This window comes from Lonchura striata, chromosome 8 (genome assembly GCF_050655825.1).
Source record: "Lonchura striata isolate lonStrDom1 chromosome 8, ASM5065582v1, whole genome shotgun sequence".
Lineage (NCBI taxonomy): Eukaryota > Metazoa > Chordata > Aves > Passeriformes > Estrildidae > Lonchura > Lonchura striata.
Window position 1 is genome coordinate 15,502,463 of NC_140710.1, and position 24,780 is coordinate 15,527,242.

At 36.9% G+C, this 24,780-nt stretch overlaps 1 protein-coding gene across 29 annotated transcripts in view; it reads right to left on the reverse strand.

Annotated features, from left to right (window-relative positions):
• The window catches only part of LOC110468626 (uncharacterized), a 511,599-nt gene that overhangs the window by 264,019 nt on the left and 222,800 nt on the right, over positions 1-24,780 (reverse strand). For 20 of the 29 annotated variants that reach the window (XM_085585858.1, XM_085585846.1, XM_085585856.1 and 17 more), the window contains 2 exons: positions 12,804-12,857; positions 9,651-10,754 (listed from right to left, as the gene is read on the reverse strand). The gene's annotated coding sequence lies outside the window, so the exon portion shown is untranslated. The remainder of the gene's footprint in view (positions 1-9,650; positions 10,755-12,803; positions 12,858-24,780) is intronic. The other 9 variants (XM_085585862.1, XM_085585854.1, XM_085585855.1 and 6 more) reach the window with 2 other exon arrangements.

Sequence of the window (24,780 nt, forward strand, 5' to 3'; positions counted from 1 at the left end):
TAACAACGTCTATGCAAACAGTTATGAAACTGAAGTTGCCGAGATGCAAAATAAGTATATGCAACAGCCACCCCTGACTGGAAACATATCCATCCACAACTGTTACACAACAACCAATGGCTTCTCAGACTTTTATTCAGTACAGTTTTAAAAAAGTTTGCTTTTTCCTTCTAGGTGATTTTTCGTATTTTATTTTCTATTTTATAGTAGCCATGTATAGTGCAGATGAGAAAATGACTGTATCAACACAGAAAATCATTCTGGACAGGAATATTGGAATGCTAATGCATATTTATTTTCAGAGTAGTTGTATCTTGACTCTGGGCATCTTCAAAAATAAACAGTTACATCTCTAGACTGAAGTCTCACATAATAGACTTAACTTCATAGTGCAAGAAAGAACAGAATAAGAATATGTGCAACACCTCTTATGATTTGCTCACTGTTTCTATAAGTTTGCAAAAATGTAATTTTTTTTTCTTTGGGAAGTTGGCCCTTTGAAAAAAGTAGCAGAATTATGGGTTTTGTTATTTACTTTGATGTTTTGAAATTTCAACATTGACATTCACTCTGACAAAGAGCCAAGGAGCCAAAGAGCATGTAGGATGGGATAAGAATGTGCTAATAGATGCAAAAGTAAAAGCTCAACTAGGCAAAAAATTCAACACATCATCTAATCAGAGCAGTTCTGAAAACTGAGATGCTGAAAGTAAACAACAAAAGATTGGTATCTGGAAAGAGCTCCTGGAAGAGTAGAAATGTAATAGAAATGCCTCCTTCAAGAAAAGAAGGGCATAAGAGTTACTCCCACAAAGTTTATGCTTTCAGAAGGTAGGAGTCCTGTCAGGATTGTTTTCAGACAGGATGAGAGAACAGAAATCAAGTTCTAAGTATATAGTGGTATCAATTTGGAAGAAATAAATTATGAAGAACAAAATAATGAGATGTGAAAGCCATTTGATCTTTTAAAAATCCAAGTTAATAGCTATTAAATGCAATTTGGTGAAGTATTCACCCATAAAGGAAAGAAAGCCTGCAAAATGGCAAAATACTGTAGTCTGCTGATCATGGAAAGATTACTTTGAAAATATATTATATTGAAATCTTTGCTGGTAGAAGGAGAGCATTATTTTTCAGATGGAAAGCAGACAGGCATTCTCATGTGAATTTAGCAGTCACCAACCACATGAATATGGCTAGGGTATAACAATCTAAATCCGTTTTATTTTAGATATGAAATGGGATCACTGTGTTTCTGAGGTGTTGAGGTTTCTACTATCTGAGCCAAACTCAACTTCATGGATGGTGAAACAATTTTTTTAAAGGATATTAGACTTCAGAATAGCTGTTACTAAAGGGCTGTTCAGATGAGCTTTGAGTCAAATTTCATCTGTACGGCAAAGGCTTCACAAAGGAATAGTCCACACGCAGGGAACAGACACCAACACCCCTACTGGGCAATCAGTACTTTCTCCATCACTAAGAGTATCTCTGGAATTCACAGCTAGTACCATCATTATGGCATCTTCCCACAATGTTTTTCTGTTTTGAGAGCCATTTAATTATCTGCAGAGTAGACAGGGTTTGTTTATTCTAGACAAAAATCTATAAATAAAGTCTATTTTTTTAGAATTAAAAAAAAAATTAAAAAGCACAAAAATTCAACACCAACCATACAAAGCTAATAGAGAGTGGAAAAAAGCACATGGTCTACCAAAATGTTAAACAAATGAGGCCAAAATGAGTCACCAGCAAGATCTTCAGATGTCATAACAGCAGTTAGCTATAACAGAGGGTAAAAATGGCTCTCTGAAGTCCTTCTACACTTCCTGTTTCGTCCAGCCAAAGATAGCCATGGTCAAGAATTGAAATTCTTCTCATCTAGAAGGACAAGTATCTTCCAATACACTACTGTGTAGCCTTTAGGGAAAGCAATGTTTCAAGCAGGCAACATTGTTTACTACAACACTCTTCTAAACTACCCAGAAACTTTGTGAAGGTAAGCTGAAAGAAAATTACTTTATTTATCAGCACAGACTGCCTCCTTTCTTTTCCACTCCACTCTCCAGCATGCTCTTGCCATTATGCTATATTACTTCAGGACTGCTGTTTGTCCAAAGATTCTTCCAGATGTAAGAACTAAGAGTAAAGTAGGGAAGAAAGGGGAAGAGGGGAAAAATATCAGGTTCATGGCTTATGCCCATATGCTTTTTTTCCCCCCCTGCCTTCTGCCAAATAAAAATATATTCAGAGTCTTCTATTGTATTGAAATGTTTCAGGCAGTTCATCAGTCTATCACAGCTAATACTAGTTTTAGTCATTAAACAGAAAGTGGATACTTTTCTTCTGGCTCTTTTTATATATACAAATCACTCCTTAAAATTGCCTCAAAATTCACTTTCAAGTACTTCAACTGACATTATCATGATCTAGAGAACTCAGTTCCTGTAGTATATGTAGGTGCTACTACTCTTCTCTTGATAAGATTGTTTATACTGAGCATCATTCATTCACTTTCATCTTCACCCCCACAGAAGAAAGTGCCAAGATGCCACTTTCAAAAGGATCAGACCTTTGACCAATCTGGTTTACCCCACAGGCTGAGAAAGGTTCAAAAGAGCAAAAGAGGAAGTCTGACCTACTCTTGTTCTGTGAAACAGACTGGAAATGAAAACTATTAAGAAGCATGGCTTTACTACTCAGCATGCAAAGGGCAATAGAAAAGAATGCAATGAATGAAGTGTTTCCCAGACCCTCTACTCTTAATCCTGCATCATTGCACATAATGATGAACTATAGACTTTTCTCAATTTTTAATTAATAATGATGTCTTCTTAATTTGGGGTACCAATATTCAAGATAGAAAATGAAACATCACTGAGCAGAAAAAAAAAAAAAATGTCTTCAATAGTAAACAGAAGAAAGACAATGTAATCAGGGTGAAGTTGGAAGCTTGTGGACTGTGGTCATTGGTAGCCAGGTAGTTGGGATTGAGAAAGATTGTTGAGGAGAGTAGTGTAAATGGGGTGTTGAATGACTTAACCACTTATTTCCTTGCTCTTTGTTTGTGTTGGCATACAGGAAGTCCAGCAATCCTAACCAGAAGGTGATAAAATCTGAGTGTGTGGCTGGATAGACAGAGAAGTAGACCAGTAAAAGTGCAATATACATCAGCACAGAGCATAAATAACACTTGCTAAGAAACTAGAACAGCTTTGTTTCATACATCACAAAGTAGAGACAGAACTACTATGTAAAAATACAACACAGAGCTGAATAAAAGTGAAAAAATAAACTGAAGATTTATGTGACTTTAGCTCAAGAGGACGCAGTAGCACTTGCAAACTTATTTAAATGAGATTCAAGATACCTTGTATATCTCTGTATATGAATTGTTCTGTTAGAAAGTAAAGACACACTGCATAAAAATTTCAGATATGGGGTCTGGCTCAGCCAGTCCAGCTCTCCCACAAGGAGATCCTGGATACATTCACTGCTTTAGGAATGATTGATGCCAGGTCTTTTGAGCTCTAAAGAAACCCAAGAAAAGATGTCATGTTCAAAAAGAGTAAATGACAATATGGAAAACAGGTAAGCAGACTGTCTTTTATAATAATCCATCTACAACAAACCATCCAAGCACATACAAATCACCACAGTGAATAGTATCCATTCAGAAAGGCTCCAAGAGTACCTGCTCCTTGTTTTTGTGTTTTAAATGGCAAGATACCTAGTGTTTCCTCATGACAAGTTCTTTGTCACGATATCCTAAACTAGTACAAGGTAAATTATTTGTGAGCTTCATTTAAAATTGCAAAGCATATTCCAGGGAATCATACATAGCATTTGCACAGTTCACAAGTTGCTGAAAAGAACTACTATGCAATGCTTAGGAAACCAGGCTTAGCCTGCTGCAGTATCAGCTCTTTGTTTTTCTGTTCATTTCTGTCTCATTGCTAAGCTAAGAACACTTGCTGTTCTGAATGCTCTAATTGATACTTTCCTGGTCTGAAGTGATCAACGTCTCAGTGATCTTTGCTCAGTTGTCTGACAAAAAAAAAAGGAGGAAAGGCAAGTATGGCAGTGGATAAGTCCAGTCATTATTGACTGGAGATGTTTGCAAAAGCAGAGAGAAGAATAGAGTGAAGGTATTCACACTGCCAGTGTCTAACAAAGGAGGACAGGCAAATGCCCTCTGTCATCAGTAAATAGATAGGTTTTTCTTAAGGCTCACTTACAGGAATAAAATTTTCCTCTGTGAACAATTTGGAAATTGTTTTGCTTTGTATTTCTTGCCCTCAGTTTTTCATAGCTTGGTTAACTTGTTTTTGTTGTTTGGTGGTTTTTTTTTTAAGTTTCCCAACTTGACCTTGCAATTGCAGACCTAAAGAAAAACTACTGTTACTTCTTGCTTCCTGTGAATTGGACCACACAGCTGGATTTTCTATTTGTTTAAAAGCAAAGGTCTAAGTTCTGGAAGATGCTGAGTGCTCTCAGCTTGTTAACTTCATAGATCAGAAAATCACTTGACAGCAGTACAGATGCAATTATTTTTTGATTACTTGGTCTGCCGTCTCTCTGTCTCTCTCAGGCAGACTTTTCTCCTCCTAGACTGTTCTACCCACCTCACTATCTCTGTACATCCTCTACTTGCTCTTCTCTTCTGAACTACACATGTGTACATAGAACAGCCCCCAGGTTACTTCCTTCCCAGGATGGCTGGGAAACAACAGAACAATTACAAATTCCCCCATTTTCTTTGCACAGATTCCACAGTCCTTATAACCAACAACCATGAAAGATAGCAAGGTAGTGACTAAGTGTCCAAGAAATCCTTCTAGCAAGTGTAGAAGTCAGGGCGTGGCCAGAAACTGGACACTTCACTGTATCACTTTTGGTTTTGTCTTGTAACACATCAGAGTTCCTCACAAACTGCATGGATTAGGAAAAAAACTTTTTTTTAAGCTGGACTCGTATTTCTAAAGCACTGTAAATTTTCATACCACATTTTAAACTGTAAAATAATTTAAAAAACCTGTATTCTAGTCAAGAATTTACTAATTCAAATTTACCATTAGACAAGTGACATATCAAGAGCTTATTGAAGAAGTGTTGGGGTAAGAGTTTGGTTAAAGACAGAATTTCAACAGGTACATTACAAAGATATAAAGCAATAATAATTAACCTACCTTTAGATTTGTACAGCTGAACACAAATTTTAAAAAGAACTGTGCCAGTCTGCTACAGTAGCTTGTTCCTGACTTCCCTATTCTGTGACACAGTGTATGAATTATATATAATATTAGCTAAAATCTAAAGGTATAATAGCAACAAAACCAACCCCTCCATACAAGTTGAGAGCTGTCTTTCAGCCACTATACATGATTGTCTACATAAATTAATTAAATGAATACAGAACACAGTTAACATTTTTCCTTCATCTATCTTAATTTTTTAAGCAGCTCAGTTAAACAAAAAAAAGGAGCAGTTTCTTTTTCGTTGCTGCTAGTTTCACATGTGAAACAAAGGCAGACCAACCTTAAGCCTTTTGATAAATATGATACCGTGGTAACTGCAGCATTCACTTTGTATCCCATTTCTTCAAGTTCCTGTCAGCCAGATGTCACTTGCAATGCAAACACCAGAAAAACATGAAATAATAATTTCATACATCATCTATGTGAGCACGAGCCAGTCAAACATTCAATACAAATTCAAACTGCTACTACACATAAAGCAAATATCATCCAAATAATATTTAGAATGATTGAAAGGCTTTTGATTTGGAAGTGTATTCTCTTAAGCTAAGTGGTCCCCAAGACCATCCAGAAAATTCAATTGTTTCATTTTAAAATGTTTTCTGCCCAAAATTATATCAAATCCTAATGTCTCAGTAGAAACGCATGGGATTGGATTGCTGACTGGGCGCCTGATGTCAAAGAGGAATCTAATTTTCCAATGGCATTTCCTCATCCTGTCTCACCAAACACAAAATTGATAAAATTTTAATGGATAATTTTCAGAGCAGGACATTAGCTATCATGCTGGGAAATAGTGCAGGAGAACACCACGTAGCATCAGAAAGGCAATGTATCAGAAGACAAGTTTAAATAAATATGAATAAAGCACATGCCTTACATTTTATATTTTCTCTTGCAACTAGAAACAGAATTCAGAAGGTAAGTTTTACAACAACAGGTACATCACTCTTCCCTTCTTTTCCAGAGCATTTTTTACAACTTATGTCCTTAAAATATGGGTGTGATATATTACTTAAAAGGGCACAGTGTTCATCTTTTACTGGGGTGACAGAATCACAGTCAACACAGTCCTCTTCTCATTGACATCAATTGTGAAAGTCATATTGACTTCAATGACTACATCACTAACCACTCCATATAACAAAATGTTTTTGTTAAGTAACTCTACAGAAAAAATTGCAATGCTGGGATAAATGAAACATCACCCTTCTGGATATCCTGATGGGGCAAGGTGCTACAAGCACTTAACACCAAAAGCCATGACAAGATGAAAAGGGCTAAATCCTACTCCTGATGACAAATAAGTTATACTAGGGAGAAAGGTACTAATTAACTGTATTAGGTTATCACTCAGTAACAATGTAAAGTATATGTATGGAAATGTGCTATTTAAAATGTGCTCTTCTCTGAATAATTTTCCTTTCAGTTAAGCTAGGTCATTAATCATTTAAATTTGAGACTTATTTAGAAAATACAAGTGGACAGGTAAAAAAAGTGAAATAAGATTTAGTAACCTGTGTAGTTTATTTTTAATTTATTACAAAAGTGTAACACAGTAGAATATATTTTGAACTAGATGGACTCAGTTTTCCAGCTGAGTTTCATTTCTTGTCATTTATTACTAGCTGGGTTTTGAAATCTGTATATATATATCCATATATATATAATCTGTATATATATATCTTTTACAGCAAACTGAAGAACATCTCTGAAGTCCTCAGCTCAGTTAAACACTAGGGCTCATCATGTAGACAAAGATACTTCCATAGCTACAGCTTTCATTCCGAAATGCTCACTTTTATTTCACTGCTCAGAGGCCAGAGCCATTGTGAAGAGGAAGAAATAAATATTTTGGTTGAGCTCTTTGTGGTTCACTGCACCTCAATTCCAGTCAGCCTTGGTAGGACACTTCTCCAGATCTAGCCAATAAAATGCTTTTGGCACAATGCAGAAGTCATGCTGGAGCTTGCTAAGACACAGCTTCCCCAAGCCCCAGCTCTCAGCTGAACATAACCAACCTATAACTGCTCATCTCCTGGGCTAATCAGCGAGTTATACCTTCCCCAATGCTTTTGGCATTTTTGCCACACCAATCTGCCAAACTGCCACATCTATCTATCCTCCACACCAGTCACCATCACTCCTCCTTTAACTCAAAGGAGTTCCCCTTTCTAAAATAGGAGGGAAACAGAAAGCTAAAAAATTGGGAGATGGAGCTAGAAGCTTCTTTGATGTGTCCGAGTAGGAGAAACAAGACCTCCCTGGCTGTTTTGTTCATCTTTCCTGCTCCATCTTCTACAAGTGGAAGGCAGCCTCCATTCTCTCTGTTAATCAAAGGCAGCAGAAGAGAGTTCTGCTTGCATTGCATAAACATTCCACTGGGAAGGCTATTCAGTGCAGGAAAAGGTTTTTCCAGAGAGGACTGAAATTTTCAGAGGGTTGGCAAGATGTATTGTCTTGATCTGGCTATTCAGAGTAATGAAATCTAAACAGACTTTTATTAACAAGTCTTTTCACACCTCCTCTGCTCTCAGCAGCTGAGCTCAGCACTGAAAGAGAAACTATAATGCAGTAACTTCGAGCAGCTTTCTGTGCCGCTCTCAAATGAAGCATGCATTGCTTACCTAACTGTGTATGAGTACAGTACAGCACCAGCATGACCTTCTGCCAAAACTCTATTACTTGAGGAAATTGCAAATTTGACAGATTTGCCATCCTAAATTCATAATGGCCCAAGAATGAAGAGGAGGGTGAAACAGGTAATTCCCTGATCAGATTTGCTCCACATCCTGGCTGATCTGTGCTGATAGCCTTTGATAGTAGCTCAAGGGCTCAAAAGAACTCTTTAATTATCAAATTGACTTATAAGTTGATTTCCAGGTTTGCAAACACCACTGAACTTTAAAAAAAGTACATTGAAAACACACCACAGCTGCAGACATTTTTCTTTCTTCTTTAGAAAAAAACTAAGTCTGAGACTTACAGTTTTACTTGTCTCTTTTTCTCCTCAAAGGCATTTCACTTCTCTCAGTGCCAGCTGAACCTCTCTTTTCTGGTTCATTCTTTTTAAGACTTTGAAGGTTCTAAGCAAGTGGATTAGGTGTGTAACTATCTGTTCAAGACTTTGTGGGACATATTCAGAGTAGCTAACATCAGGTGGGTAAACACTGGAGCAGGCACAGCAGGATTGCTCCAGAGGCTCCTGGCAGTTTGGACAACTGGTACATCTGTGCAACCAAATCCCATATTTTGACCACTCAAATAACACACCCCCTTGTATAACCTGCTGGTGGTTACCTGTATCAGGCACTTCATAAAATAAAATCTGAAATTATTACATTAAGCTCTTCATACAATGAAGAAGCCCTGCATGCAGAAATATACTGTGTTGGTTTTCCACAAGCTGGACTTACTGATCAACTACAGAGAGAATTATACCATAAAATAGCATTTCACAATATTTAACCTTGAAAACATACAATTGGGCATAGGTTGGTTTTATGTGTCTGTATTCTCTTTGCTTAAAGGTTGTTTAGAGATACATTTGCATCTCCAAGACAAAGTACATGTTAATTACCTCATGTTTGTACTGTACTTTCAGGAAGGAAAGCTATATAAGTGCTAAGTGCTATTTAGCATCATCCCCTTCTATTTTTCTCTTTCAGCTTTTAAGTGAATATAGTGCTTGTGAAAGTTGTTGGATTGACAGCTCTGGAGACTGAAGTCTAAAGTGCAGCACACCCGCTGAGCCAAACAGAACTAAAACGTACAAAAGCTTCTCACCAAATTTTAAATACATGCTTCATTTAGCTATTGTTCTATGATGGCACGTAATACTACCACTGAAAGTTTTGCTGCTCCCATTTATTTGTTCTAAACATCAGTTCAGACTCTTCCTTTATTTCCTACTTTTAAAAACCATCTCTTGCTGACGGGCAACACCCCAGAGACCGCTTCCCTGCCTTCAAAATCCCACGTTTCGATGGAACGCTGCTGAAGCATAACTTCATGCTGCTGCAGTCAGGTACAATGGTGCATCCTGGCATTCACTTCGCACATCACAGGAAAGTACATTAGCTAATCTCACACAGTTTTAGTACTGATCACACTAAGTGCTTGTCTGCAGAAATGCTACTCTATATTATAATCAAAATCTGAGGCAAGGAGGCCTCTAAACAGAAGATCTGCTCCTCTAGACAGGAATACTAGTGTTAGAAAACTAAGTCAATACTTAAATAACAATTCAATGTTCCCTGAGAAACAGGTAATCTTATTTTTATTTAAATACTAGATTTCCAGGAGTACACCTCTGACCACTGAAAGAGGTTTGGGATTTTTTTAATTTACTTTTTTGAAATCCTTTATGATACACCAAAAGACAAATCCTACCTTCTAAGATGCCTCTCTTCACACAAGTACATTCAGATCACTTGTAAAGCTTTCCTCTTGATTTCAGCTAGGGCCACTGCTCTCTCCAGGAGACTGCCATTCCTGTAAACAAGTTCTATAAATCACACAAATGCTTACTAGCTGTTAGTTTCACAGTCTCCTTTTATCCACTATCTGCTTGCCTCCAGGTGGGACTGTTTGAGCTTTTAAGTGAAGGGACTGATCCTAGTTGAGTAGAGTGAGCATATAAGATGCAGAACACCTGCAGTGTGTAGAGCTGATACTAACAGCTGCTGCTTCAGAGGCTTCTAGAAGATTTCTTCACTTGTCTTGACAGGTTCCAAAAAGCAAGTTTAGTGCCTGGGTCATCTTCAGTCCTGCGTAACTTCAAGACCCGGCACTTACAGAAAGTAATTCCTTTCCAATTCCAATTACTTTCCAGTTCGGGAAATTTCTCAGGGCTTCTTGTCAGGGCACGCTACTCTTTTATGATTTCCAGCCTGCAATGCTGCTCCTTTCTATTTCATCTTGACTTGATGTCATTAGTCTTCTTTCACAGAAACCTGAGCATTCTTTTCCTAATTTATCTAGATGGTACTCTGACAGCAGCTTCTTTGATCAAGACTTTGCCATTTATGTCTCTTCTCCCGTTAATCATTCTCTCAAATGAGACTGGTAGTAAAAAATAATTAAATCAAGTCTGACTGCCTTCAAATTTCTTGGCTTGCTGGGATTCTGGATGCTCACTTAGGCCAGGCCTTTTGGAGACACTGTGCTTTCTCTGGTATATTGAACAGGCCATTTGGGTTATTTTCTTTTACTAGAAGGTCAAAATAGGTTTTAGCATTGGTGAAATTAAAGAGACATTTACAGAATGCAGCTACGACATCCAGACACTTTGTTGTTTGATAGTTCTCCCAAAAAGAATCCATTATTTTCTATTAAAAAAAAATTAAATCTGGAGGCAAAGTGGCCACACAATAATTCTTCCTGTCTTTGCTTCTTGGAAAACAAGAATTCTCTATTATGCAACATGTCTATGCTGAACTCCAAGTTCCCAGCTGCTCGCCTTCCTTCAAATATTGATTTTCAGTTACTTAATATCTGCAAAGAAAAAAAAGTAAAAGACTAATGATTTGTTCAAAAGTTATATTTTAAAAAATCTTTATAAAAATGTAGTCTACACCTTATGTTCATCTGCCTCATGTTTTGTGAGGTCTGATTCTGAATGAAAATCTCCATCGTACAATGCTTCAGGCTCTCTTCTCAGCAAGAATGCCCATCTCCTACTAGTCAGGCTTGTTCTGTCTTGCAAGTTGAATTCCAAGTCCAAAGCATCTGTGGCCTGGTTCCTAAAAGTCTAAAGGATCAACCATGACCAGCATCCTCATTTCTCTGGCCAATGCAAGTGTATTAGGAGTACAACTTATTTCTGAGTGAGACAAAACTTCCATCAACCTGAGATGATAAAACAAACTGCCCCAGGGGAATAATAAATATCACAATATTTAGCACCTTCCTCATCATTGAGAAGCACATTTCATTATGATTTTGCTGGCATATGCACGGATATAAGTATGACCCTAAACTTACTTAAACAAGAAGTGTTACTGACAACCTTCTTCCAGCTTGACAAAAAATAGGGGAAAAAAAGATACTATATTTGATACGCAGTCACATTATTTGGTTCGAGGCCAAGAAGATGTTGAGTTTTTACAGTGCTCAATATATTTTAGGAATCTGTGTATGTGTGTGTATATAAAATAACTGTAATACACCATACAGATCTACAGAGATACGGAACAAGGATAAAAACAAACAAACAAACCAACATCAAGACTTTTTTGACATCTATGACATACCAGCATTTGTGTTTAAGCCAGAAATGACCATCTAGCTCTGTCAGACAGCACTGGTTTTTACAAGAAATAGCCTGATAAAGTCAAGACAAATCATCATCCGGTTTCCTGTAGTCAAATGGCTGCATATAATGAATGTTCTTGCTATTAAGTCTAAAGCATTGCAAGACTGAAATGTTCTGTATCTCATCTCAAATTTTCAAACAATCCAATATCCAGTCTATGTATAGATATATTCTTGCTGTTTAATCTCTTAAAAATCAATCAATATTAATGTGTCTGCCTTAAACTTTTAAGGTCATTGTCTCCCTTCTGACATTTTTAACTACATCAACATCACATTATATCATTATAGACTCATGAAGCAATGTACTTTTACATTTTTGCAAGATAATGTCTCTTTTGTGTTTCAGTTTTTATCATAATATAAATCTTGAAATGTAATTTGCATATCTTTTGTTTAGTGAAGGAGACCCCCATTTAAGGCTATGTAATTTTAATACATAGACTTAAAAGTGGATGACTTTTTAAAGGAAATACACCAAAATATTCCAATTTATTTTTCAACTGAAGCGGCTGCTCCACCAGTAAATTAGTAAATTTCCTTAACAATACACTTGCTAACAATTATGGTCTGCCTTCCTTGGGCTCACTTGACAGTAGGGTTGCCATCTGTTGAGAAGTCCATTTATGGATTTAAAGGGTTATTTCTAGGCTTTTATTTAAACATTGAAAAATACATCTCTGTTCTTCAGCCTTCCCTCTACTTGTCCTGTCTTTCCTTTCCTCTGTTGATGTCCCCATCAACCTTCCAAGAGCACCAGTGTGCTCCCAGCACTGAACTGTCCCTCTGCACCAGCAGCCACATCCCAGCAAAGGCTTTCAGGCACGTTCAGTTCCCAGGAAGTCTGGCCCATTTGTAGTGCCCAAGGTGTGGAAGTAGAGAGGAGGGAGGACACTTACAGACAGGAACAGACAGACATGAACAGGCTCAAGAAATTCAAAAGCAGCCATAAAGGAAACAAAATCAAGACGATGAATGGGAAAGGGATAGTAGGAGCTCTGGCTCTGGATAGATGGATATTTCATGAATTCCTTCAATAAATAGGGAACCTCTAGGGAAATTCAACACCTGGCAATCGTAGTGGATAGTGGTGCTGCAAAGAAAGCATAATGTTCACCCCTCTGGTAAATTCAAGCAATTAAACCCCCTTAAAAAAAAAAGGCCCTCTTAGGCTTTCTGCCCAGTAAACTCACAGTGAAAAGCAGCTTTAATAAACGTTATAAATCTCACCTCTGAGCCAACAGGAAATTCAAATGTTTTGCATGTGCAGGAGCCAGGGAGCTGCTGAAACAAAAGGTAAATGTGGATATTAGAATAGATTATGCCCATACTCAGACTGGACAGCAGTAGATGCATGAGACTCAGAGATGACAGTTTTTTTAAAGGCATCCTTTCTAGTGCCATCTTTGACCATTTATGTTTCTGTTACACCAGAACTCTCCTTTCTTTGTGAGTGGAAAAATTTGTCTAGTGATGATTTGGTGGTTCAATGAATTCAGGATTACTCCTTACCATAGAACATTATTGGAAAGCAGTTTTCAATGTTTTAGACATAAACCTAAATAAAGAAATGGCAACAAATATCTGTGGTTTCTAAAATGAAAAGATCAAAGAAAAGAGACTGCAGAGAATTTTTGATCAACACCTTGACAAGGGGTGTTATTTTTAATAAACAGTAAGAATTTTAGTCCATTATTAAGTATGAGATGCAGTCTCAGCTGTGTTTCTAATTTCCTTTCGTGCCTTTACTGCTGTTGTATAAAGCTCTGTAGTGACAAAAAACATTTATTGAAAAAATCTGAGCACACCATTCAGGTTTATGTTACTTCACCTGCCAATGAGAAATATTTCCCTCTTTGCCCTCCCTGATGCCAAGAGCTGCAGGTACATTCTGAATATGGGACAGAGATGCACTTGTAGAAGTGAATAAGAATTTCTTTATTGAGTCAGAAAACTAAATTATCATGGTACACAATTCCTTTTAATTGTTGCTCTTTTAAAGCCATAGATAAACACAGACAGATCTTTGTGCACATTTTTTAGAAGCTAATTTAAGTGTATAAAAACAATGCATATCTGGCAACATATCCTGTGAGAAGGAGATTTTATGAAAGTTTTCTGGGAAGATGTTGTCTACCAAGCTATAAATACTTTACTTTTTTGTCTACCACACACTATGGGCTTATGAAAGCACAGAAGACTATGAAATTAGGATGAAAAAATAGGGAAGGAGAGACAGAATTCTGGTTGAATAGAAACAAGCCATATTTGCTGCTTGAATTTTTCATAGTCAGGACAAAGGTCTGTTCTTTCTTCCACTCTTAGTTTTTGGGGCAGGCGGGCAGAGAGGGTTGTTATAAGAAAAATCTCTTCAGAAATCTCTTCATCGCCTTCAAAATAAAGCTGGGAATTAATTACTTTATTACAAGAGGGACACAAGAAACAAGTATCTCTGTTATAATGACTCCATCTCTGGCTTTCCACCTATAGTATTTTTCCTTAGGGGATTATCAAGATTATTAGTAATTATTACCAGTAAGCCATTACTATGAATAATAGTAATTACAATATAATTTAAGGACCCTAGTCATAATCACTGTGGAAGACTTATGAATGTAGTGAAGGCCAAGGCTTTGCACATGCCTGAAAAAGAACAAACACAGAGTTACACTCCAGTGAGCACAACACTCAAAGCCTTTTACCCCTAAATGGCCAATGACAGCATCAAACCCAGAAACTTGTCTGCAGACAAATGGCTCACAATTTTTAACAACCTTTTTTTTTAGTTTTAAAAGGAAACAGGAGAATTTTTTTACTTTTAAAGTGAAACCAGGAGGATTGGTGGAACTACATAATCCCATCCCTAGCCCCCATTTCTGTTTACAGTAAACACTGTTTTAAAGAGCAGCGCAGATCCAGACACCAAGTGGATCAAGGACACATAGAGAAATTCGGCCATTATGGATATTCCATAGAAGGGCAACAAGTTTTTATCCAATCCAGTTTGCTTGTTCTGTGTCCCTTACTCAACAGAATTCTAGTTTTTCCTTTAACAGAGAGCAAAGCCCTGCCTGCTATGAGTTAATGTCTAACATATGCTCAGAGTGGACGCACCCTAATTTTCCCACTTTTTCCATTTCTTTTTATGGTTTTCTCTCAGGAACACATGCCCTCCCTTCTCCTTTTGCATCAGTTCTAAATCCTTGTCTATCTTGCTTTCCATCTTCAGAGTCATGACAGAACTCTTCTAAAAGTACTCTGCTGACAATTTCTGATCTGGTTTTCCACTAAGATAAGCAGACTACATTTATAACCTTTAAACTTCACATATAACTTCATAACTTTAGTTTACAACTATATAAAATTTTGTAAGGTTTTATTTTTAAAGGATGGTGTTATCGTAACATAAGCTATGAAGTCACTTGATATATATATATATACACACATACACTACGTGAACATATATACATATTAAATATGTATATCATTACGCACAGACATATGCTTCTGACAAAACATGAAGAGAGGACTTTTCATGCTATAAAAAGTGGTATTTGCAACTGCAATCCAGAATATATTGCAAAGGGTATTAAAATGTGTATAGTTCTATTTCAAAGAAAAACATTTTTCAATGTAACATGCTGCAGCTGTGTTTGTTAAGATTTCCTGATCATGGGGGTCACTGTAAGAAACACAGCACTACCTTGACAAAGGTGACCAGAAGCACTCTGCCCAGAAGTGCCCCTCCCCCTGCATTAGAGGAGGAATTGTAGGTCAGATGCTCACAGGCACATCCATTAAAGCAAAAAAAAAAAAAAAAAAAAAAAAAAAAAAAAAAAAAAGTTCTGTAATACTATATTTAAGAACCTAAAATCACTCCAAAATTTATAGGAGCTGGTTATCCAACCTCCTTATTACACTGGCATTATATCTACTTCATTTCTGGTTCAGTCCAGATGCAGTTAAATTTCAATATGCAAACACTGGCTCTTGGTTGTCAAGACCCAAATACATGAATTTAACAACACTGCAGGGCTGGAAACATGTGACAACTGCTGGGTTAAAGCTTGCACAATGTACAGAACAATAGCCAGTTAGGCCAGTTTTGTTATCTTGAGTACACTGAGTTTCCAATGCCTCATTCTTAAAAATCAGGTAGCCTTATAAGCCATATCTATTTCCATAGAAAAGTATCCTGTCTGAGTCTTTCATGTTGCCTAGGTTAAGCAAGATTTAAATTAATACCACAAACAAGGTACTTACTAAAAAGGGGAAAATGCACATCATGGGAAGCCCTACTAATTTCGCCTACACAATTCTGGAGTTTGGTTTAGAGCTTTAGGGTTTTTAAATATATTTTCATACAACATTTTTTCTTGTTAGCTCCTTTTTTTCTCAAAGTCAGCTAAGATCCGCTTTAGATATGAATTTCTGTATGACAATATTTTTAAAGTTTTCAATTTTGACTCATGGAATTTATCCAGCTATTATACACCCCTGTTCTTGTATGAAATTTAAAGGTACCTCTCATGACTTGCAAGCAGTGTGTTCCCCAAAAGAAGAAAGTACAAAAATATAATTGTTGAGATTAAGCCTCAAATTTGCTTTAATGTTTGCTCATTTTTAAGAACTGATGCACTCCCAGTGCCCTAGCTCTACATCAGCCCTGAAACAGACACAAGACACATTCTTTACTTTGTTGCTGCATGAGATCCTTTCTGCATTCAACATTTTTGCTTGGTCCTTAAGCAATAAGTTAGGCAGAGGGAGTGTGACAGACAAGTTGCTATTTCAGACTTGAAACAGCACCTGGAGGGCCAAGACCTTTGCCACTTTAATAGTAGCCAGAGAATCATGGCAGTGATCAGGGTCATATGGTGGGTGAGGAAGTCACTGATACTGAAGGATCAGATGTCACCGTGACAGCTGTAATAACCAGGGCTTACTTCCTTCAGCTAAAAAACATCCACAGAATATGGTGAATACACTGCTGCAATATGTACCTCTTCTACCTTTGTGTCATGCTATAAACATTTAACTCCTGAAGGCTCACAGTGCAAGAACAGAGCAACCAACCCTCACAAAACATTATAAGGGAGATATGACAGAAGAAGAGGGTTTTTTTTTTTTTAATCTTGGAAATTCAGCAGAAAAGTTATTATTTGCTTGTTATTGACAATTCATTCCTCTGAAATAAAAGAACTTTGTTACTAGAGTATCCCAAGGAGACAGCTGGCAGAACAGCATTCAATTGCAGCAAGTCAACATCATAAAACAGGCACCACTGGATTAAAAAGTAACCTTAAACTGTTTAGTATACACAAAGGCAGCCTAGTCAAAACACTTCAACAATGATTTAAAATCTCAAGTTAGAGGCCAGTTTCAACCTTCAGGGAAGCCTTCTCTATTCATAAGGAGCTTAACTAATCATAACTTCCATTACTTATCAGAACTGGGTGCAGTGTGTCACAGCATGATAACTGAGCTCTGGAAATGTAACAAAAGATGTATTTTACAAAAATAATGGTGAGACTAAACCCCAAATGTTAATCTTTGAACTTGGTTGGGGAATGACATCCTCTTAGTCATTAAGAGTTTCCATTAGCATGCAGGGAGTCCTAGGCAGGCAGCTCCTGTTTGTGCTAGTTACTATGATGTGGAGGGCAGCACACGTACGGGGAAAGGAGAAGATTTCTGAAACCTGGTCCCAGGATGCTACACAAAGTGCATCACCAGGAAACAGGACAGGCAGTATCAGATACATTGCATTTCTGCAGGCAGCTAGTTATGGAAATAGTAAGGATACCTGAAAAATAATATTACTTTCAGTTCATCTCATTGCTCAGTATTAACAGCCTACTGCTCAAGAAAAGATGCAGTATTTATTTTCTAGCATGATAAAAAGTCTAAGCTGTAAGAAAGCTTCAGAGTTGGAGTTAAATGGAGCCCAAAAAGGACCAGATTTCTATCAGTGTTTTCTTCAGTGTAGTTCCAGATGCATTAAGACCTCAGCAGAGACCTGCAAATATTATGTACGGCTTTCTTTTATCTTCTGGAAAAAAAAAGGGGGGAAACAGTATGAAAGAATGAAGCAGTGCCAAACACTACAAGAAAGGCTTAATAAATAGAGCCCAGGGTCACAATGTTGCTCTTATTTGCCCTGAAATATATCACTGAAGTTCTGTATATTCATATTTGTTTACATTATAAATGTACTAAATGAGCTAATTATAGTGATCATAATTTACAATTAAAAACAAACAGTTAGAAATTTCAAAGGCTTTCAATATCTTTTCTTTAATCATTCACCCAGGCTCAAAATATGCATTTTTTAGATTAAAGCATTAAAGTTGCTAATTATATTCTCAGAACTAACAATTATTTCTTTACCCTTTTACTACCTTCTTCTGGCAACAAAAAAATGTCAGCACTGATTTAATTTTTTGTTATTACCGGATTAAAAGAAGTTTCTAAAATGCAATTAAATGTGCCCTATAGCTATAGTAACTTTTCTATCAGCATCCAAAGCCTCTTCACTAAAACAACAGCATAAAAAAATTATTCAGACTTTCTAGACATACTTTTTTCTTCTTTTATAACACATTCCTTTGGTGATTATCTCCAATGACAACTCAACCATCTTAATGAGACTCTGTGCAAATCTAGATCTTGGTAAAAGGAAAAAATGAAATTTAAAGAGGCTGTTAAGTGTGCAAAACCCTGCACATGTCAAGCACTGGTTCTTTACCTTTGGAAGCTTGGTTCAAGTTCACCCTGAGGCCCTAAGTGAAAAGTTCAATAGCCTTAACTATTTCCCTACCTGATATATCACAAAATCAATTACTTTATGATGGTACATTTGGTAACCTATGCTCAGAGACAATCAAGTTTTTTCCCATTGGGAGTTCACCAATTACCTTCTCAGTAAATTATCCTCAGATAAAACAGAAGTTCCTGCAATCAGCAGGACTTTCTCCTTTTACTGCCTCTCTTGTTTAGTAGTTGGGCTGGTTTGGAACAGTGATGCTGTGCTCAGCCCATTCTGCTGTGTGATCACAGTGATCCATGGTGACAGGACACCAAAACAGGACTCAGTACCCACATTTGTACTGGTTTGGAAAAGAAGAATAGTCACTGCAAGCAACCAAAGAAAAATTGTAGCAAGGAACATCACTGAAACTCTACAGTTCCTCAAGAACTTGGCTTCCTCTGGAGAACCTGGAATGCTAATGCCCTGCCTTTAAGTTTCACAGTTGTGAACATGATTTTCTAACTTCTATCAACAGCATCCTTGGCCCAGGCTTCAAGAGCACACTGATCCACCTCATTAGAAACTTTCCCAAATTTACAGCTTGTGTACTTTTATAACAGCTTGTTGCTGGAGTGCATATATTTATGTTAATTACTTAATATTGTTTCCAATTTAAAGACATAGCTTTCACGCAAGTGAATGCCAGTCTGAATAATAAATAAAAGTCACTGAGAGGTTTAGATATGGAATATACATTCTGTATGCCACTTTTTAAGTCAAGCTCCAATCATTGCAAAGGACCATTCCAGCCCCTGCAGTGGTCTGTCCAAACTAAGCTCATTTAGCTTAGTTTAATTATTGGCAGTCGGAATTTTGCTTCATAAAACCACCAGCAACAAAATTAATGCTTACCAGCATCCTCTGTCAGAGTTGGCTGATGGCACACACATTCATTGTCTCTGAAAGGGATTATTCAGTCCTAGCACCAAGTAAATCAGCAGTGATACTGTCCCCATTGTAGTAATTTTGTGGAATCTATTCTGCTTTAAACAGACATCTTCCAGATTAAAATATTGAGAGAAAGAGAAACAGAGAGCTGACAATCAAACAGAATTTTGATCTTATTCTCCCTAGAGTAGAAATGTCTAGATATGAGCAGTGAAAATGATGGCAGCCTAAAGGAAAACCCCAATGTGCAAAGATGAAAGAGATGGAGAATGCCCAAATAAAGAATGGTGTAATATACAGAGGCCACATAATGACTGATAGAAAAACAAGAAGTTAAAATTCCTATTTACCCTTACACATCATACAGGGACATAAGGACATGCAATGTCACTGAGAGAACATAAATTTTAAAAAGAGTTTTAGTCGTGCTGACTTCTTATCACTGTTCAGCAAATTTACACTTTCCCCACTACAAAATGGAGATAGCACTCTTTCTTCCCAAACACAGAAAAGCTTGTTGGGGAAAAATTAATATAATTCTATAATGAAGAATGCCATTGAAAATAGTAAAAAGAAATTAGTTATTTCAAGTGCGGTGCAGGTTTGGATTGCATTAGCTGGCACAGTGGACAATAAATAAGGCCTAAGACTATAGACTAGGCAATGAAATTAAAAAGAAATACTCAACACCTTCCTTGTTCCCTGCAAATCATCACCCTCTTGCCCAAAATGAGGCAAAACTAATTAGTGATTTGTAAATAAGGATTCTACCCTAACACATAGGTGAGAGAAGATGACTTAGGATTCTAGGGCCATCCTTGAAATTCTGAGTGTTTGATCTTGCAATCTAATTGACTTCTGTTTTTTAATACAAAGTTACAAACAAGTTATCATTTCTACAAAAATAACCAGATTACTAAATTGATTGTTTGTAAAATAAGTAGGAAATGTTTGAATTGCTTCTCTAGAGAAATGCTAAAGATTTCATTTGTAGTTTTTGATTCTGGGAGCATTTAGTGAGTTTCTCATAGGAATACTGCATTGTTAAGAAGCATTTAAATTCCCCTTTAAATGTTACACTCTTCTACTGTACTTTAGCAAGAAACCTGTTCAAAGCTCATGCTTAGACTTCTGCATCTTTCCAAGCACACTCTTCATCAAGACCAGAAATAAGCTCACCATAATGGTGATGAAGAACAACGGGACAATTCAGAATTTCCTAAGTGCACTACCTAATGTACCTATTGCATTTAAGGAAGACTCCAAACAGTCAAAAAAAATGTTGATGGAAGTATTTTGCAGACTGAATAAACTGTCTCAAAAAAAAAAGAGTAAATATATCAAAAGGTATAATACATATTTTTATTTACTATATAATCCTGAACAAAGGGGACTTACAGCAAGCTATTAAAGATGATTTTTCTTTTAGAGCACAGCTGGTATAACACACTACATGCTTTTTTAAACAGCACAGTAGGAATATTTCAGGATATGTAGATGTATTTGAAAATATAAAAACTCATGGTAAAATTTTGGATGACATGGCTACAACTTCCTCTGGTAGGTTGGATGAGATGAACTTGGATGTGTCAGAAATGCCCAAGTATGGGATGCTGCATCTAACAGAAGGGAAGATAAGGTATAAGGAAATATTTCTTTACTCCAGCCATTGTCAACCATCAGTCTGTTCAGGGAAGTGTTGAGTTACCACCCCTGGAGGTATTTAAAAGATATGTAAATGTGATATTTAGGTACATGCCTTAGTGGGGGATTTGGCAATGTTGGGTTTACTGTTGGATTCAATGATCTTTATGGGTCTTTTCTGACCCAAATTATTCTGTGATTCTATACATTGTGATACAGACTTGCCATGAAGAAAAATGGCATGCCACAGAATCAGTTTCTCTTTAGTTTTGCAAACCTGTAGGATAAATAACAGCCTGTGTTTAAATTCTTCTGTGTAAGAATGTTTGGGATTCTTTTTAACATTTTACATGAACAGAGACAAGAGGGGCTGGATAATGCAAATACTGATGTCCTTAACCTTATGTGGATTGATGGGTTGCACGTGTTCATTTTGCCACATTCAGGTCAAAGATGCACCAGCTGAGTGTTTTACATGTAGCATTGTCTTGGCAGACACCTTGCAAATGCCAGCAGTCACAGCCTTACAGAAACAGGGGCACAGCCTGAGGAAGAATCCAGCTGGGGCATTTGCTCAGCATCAGATGCACAGACATGGTGCTGAGGGACGTGGTTCAGTGGGGACTCGGCAGGGTGAGCTTCAGAGTTGGTCTTAAAAACCTTAACAGTCTTTTCCAACCCAAATGATTCTATGACTCTACGTTGTACTGAGATGTTGGACTGCTACCTTAGGACAGTCAAGCAGCCCTTTAATCATCCCTTCTGAGCTGCATCCATACCTTGGGATGAACTAGAAAGTACTCCAATCCACTGACCCTAGAGAGATATATGTATCTATTAGGGCACTGGATCAAGTCAGTAAATGTTGGGAAGGAATCATAGAATCATCAAATGGTTTGGGTTGGAAGAGATCTTAAAGATCATGTAGTTCCAACCTCCGGCCATGGGAAGGACACCTTCCTCTAGACCAGGTTGCTCAGAGACCCATCCAACATGGCCTTGAACACTTCCAGGGATGAGGCATCCACAGCTCCTCTGGGCAACTGGAGGGAATGTGCAACTGGCAGATCCTTACCCACTGAGGGTAAGAGGAGTGCCACTTGTAGGCAAATTGTCCAGCCATGTCCTACTGACCAAATCCTACTGACACCATGTGTGGGTTCAAGACAGCATTCAAAATTATTATTATTCTCCATATTCACTGGAATTACTCAATTCAGGCTGAATCTGGACATTTAAACTGTATCATACAGGTAGACTTTCCAAATAAAGGATTAATAAGCTAAGAGATTTTCAAACTACATGCAAAACTTTCCTGCGTGGTACACTATTCTTTTGTTACAATCTTCAGAAGATAATATCCACCTAGTCCAAAAGCTGACCAAAAGCAATGAAATCAATCATGTCACAAGGATGCTAAGATAAGTAGATAAGCAACTATTAAGGAAATTTTAGTAAGGAGTTTCCCAGGTCTCCTGTCTACATTACGTATAAGGCTTTATCTAGAGTTAGAGGCAAGAATCCATTACAGAGAAAGTTCATGACATAATTAGAATACAATCAACACTTTTTCTAATGCTGATTTCTTCTTCACTTTAAACTGCTTTATTGACTTTAATTAAACTTGCCCTAGGTTATGAAGCTAGCAAACTGCAAAAACATTTGAAAATTAAATTAAATAAAAGCATCTTTCTTGTCTGCAGGGTTTTTGCTTAGGTTTAACACACTTCAGACTTAGAGGATTTTTAAAGTATTAGAAAAGCTATATGTAACAAAGTGACACTGCAAAACTATTGGTTTTGCTCTTGATTTAAGAGATGACCTCCCACTCCACAGTAAGAATCAAAATTGTTGAGATTATCTTCAATGCTCTTCATCACAGAATTCCTTTGCTGGTTTCTGAGAAATTGTGTGATGCTGTCACCACTTACATCAGCCCTACTCTCAGTTTTGTTTAAGGCCAAAGGAAAGGAATGTTTCATATTTAGAATACAGGCAATTTTCATGCCAATAGCTCAGGCCAAGGTTAAAAGTACATGACACAGACTTTGGTGGAATAAAGAGATGGCCTGTGTCCTGCCCCATCTCATGAGAATATGACCAAAATTCCCAAGAATGAGAGTGAATAGCATAACTTATAAAACAGAATAGTTGAGAGAAAAGAAGGTGGGAACAATCATATCAAATATACTCCAGCCTGGAGTAATCTAGTTTCAATAGATGCAACCCTCACTTTATTAGAATTCTAAATTTAAAAAATTCTGGTCAAAGATGGGCCTGGTAAAGGATTAGGAAAGCTCAGGTCTGAATTAATTTTACAATTTGGTCTGCCTCTATTTTGAGTTGCTCTCTTCTTACCCTCTGAAGAACTTCCTAGAGAAAATTGAAACGGGTTCAATACCTGAACTTTTTATCTCTAGAAAAAGCAAAAATATATTTTGGAAAAATTCCAAGTTTTGGTAAGAAAGCAGCAATTACTTGCAACTAGGTGCATGTCTTGGTGAAGTACCATAGAGTATTGTAGAGTATTGCAGTTTAATCTAGGGTTCAAAAGACTTCAATTCAATTTTTGAACAACTTTTCTATTTCTGTTTTTTTTCCTCCAGACATCCACAGATGTCTGAAAAAACAGCATTTCTATGCATAAGAATGCTACTATCCTTGACTACTTTTAAGATATTACCTAGATATCCTCACTAAACTCCAAAGAAGGATCTTCATAAAAGTTAGTGGTACCAGGATCAACCATATATATCTGTAGATTTAACATATAATATAAGTTGTCTATAATAGAATACCTAAAAAATACATTCATTGCCATTAGTGGTGTCTTGAATATGCACATAACATTGATGAAATGGGAAGAGTTTTCCAAACTGGTAAAGACAGGCATTACAAGCAATCTATAATAAGACACAACTCTACTTATGTCCACTCAAGCTGTTTAATACCACACCATAGCTTATGGACATTTTCCTTCACCAGAGTCTTTGAGAAGTTTCCATTAACTTCAGTAGATGCCAAAACAGGCCCAAGAGCAGGAAATTAAGAAATATACTGTACCCAAATGAAATCATTGTGGGAATTTAGGTAGGCAGAATGTAATTATTCACACTTGAATCTGGATAGAGCACTAGGCTTATCTCCATTCTGCCAAACATATGAGATATATAATAATCAAGAGGAGCAGGGCTGCTGGCTTTCCTCTCAGTAAAAGAATAAAGAAGGAGAATGATCAGTTCACTTGATGCTGAGTAAAAAGGAGTGACATTTATTGCATCATCTGCAAGACTTGCCAAGAAACAAAATGCATTAAGTAAATAATGACATTTGAAAAACTAGGAATTTAGTTCTCTGCTGGAGCAAATTGAAATGCATGGTTTTCTTTCTTTTGTGTTTAGTCCTAGGGAAAAATCTTAGGAAATTAGTGTCTTTGCAAAATACTGATACTTATCATTTCTACATTCATTGATATAGGTGAGGACACCAAGAAGCACTGAGAAAAATAATGGATTCTCTTGCAAATGCACTGGATTGTAAAATAACAAAAAGTTCCAAATCTTGGAATAGAACTGCATTACATTCTAGCAGTATGGATCCATTTCTGAGGTGGAACATGACAGCTTTTAAACTTTCTACAACAATATGAGACAGAAGAATACTATAGTCACTTGATACGCAGGGTGATTTATGGAGGCAGAATGTAATAATATAAATTGAGTTTCAGAAAGACACTGTGACTAATCTTACAAAAAATGCTACAGGATGTTTAATAATCCTGGTGGGTCAGAAGTTGTTCCTCAAAAAATTCTCTTAAGACTGATTGTTATTAAAGTATGTACTGCATTTGGTTCATTTTTCATT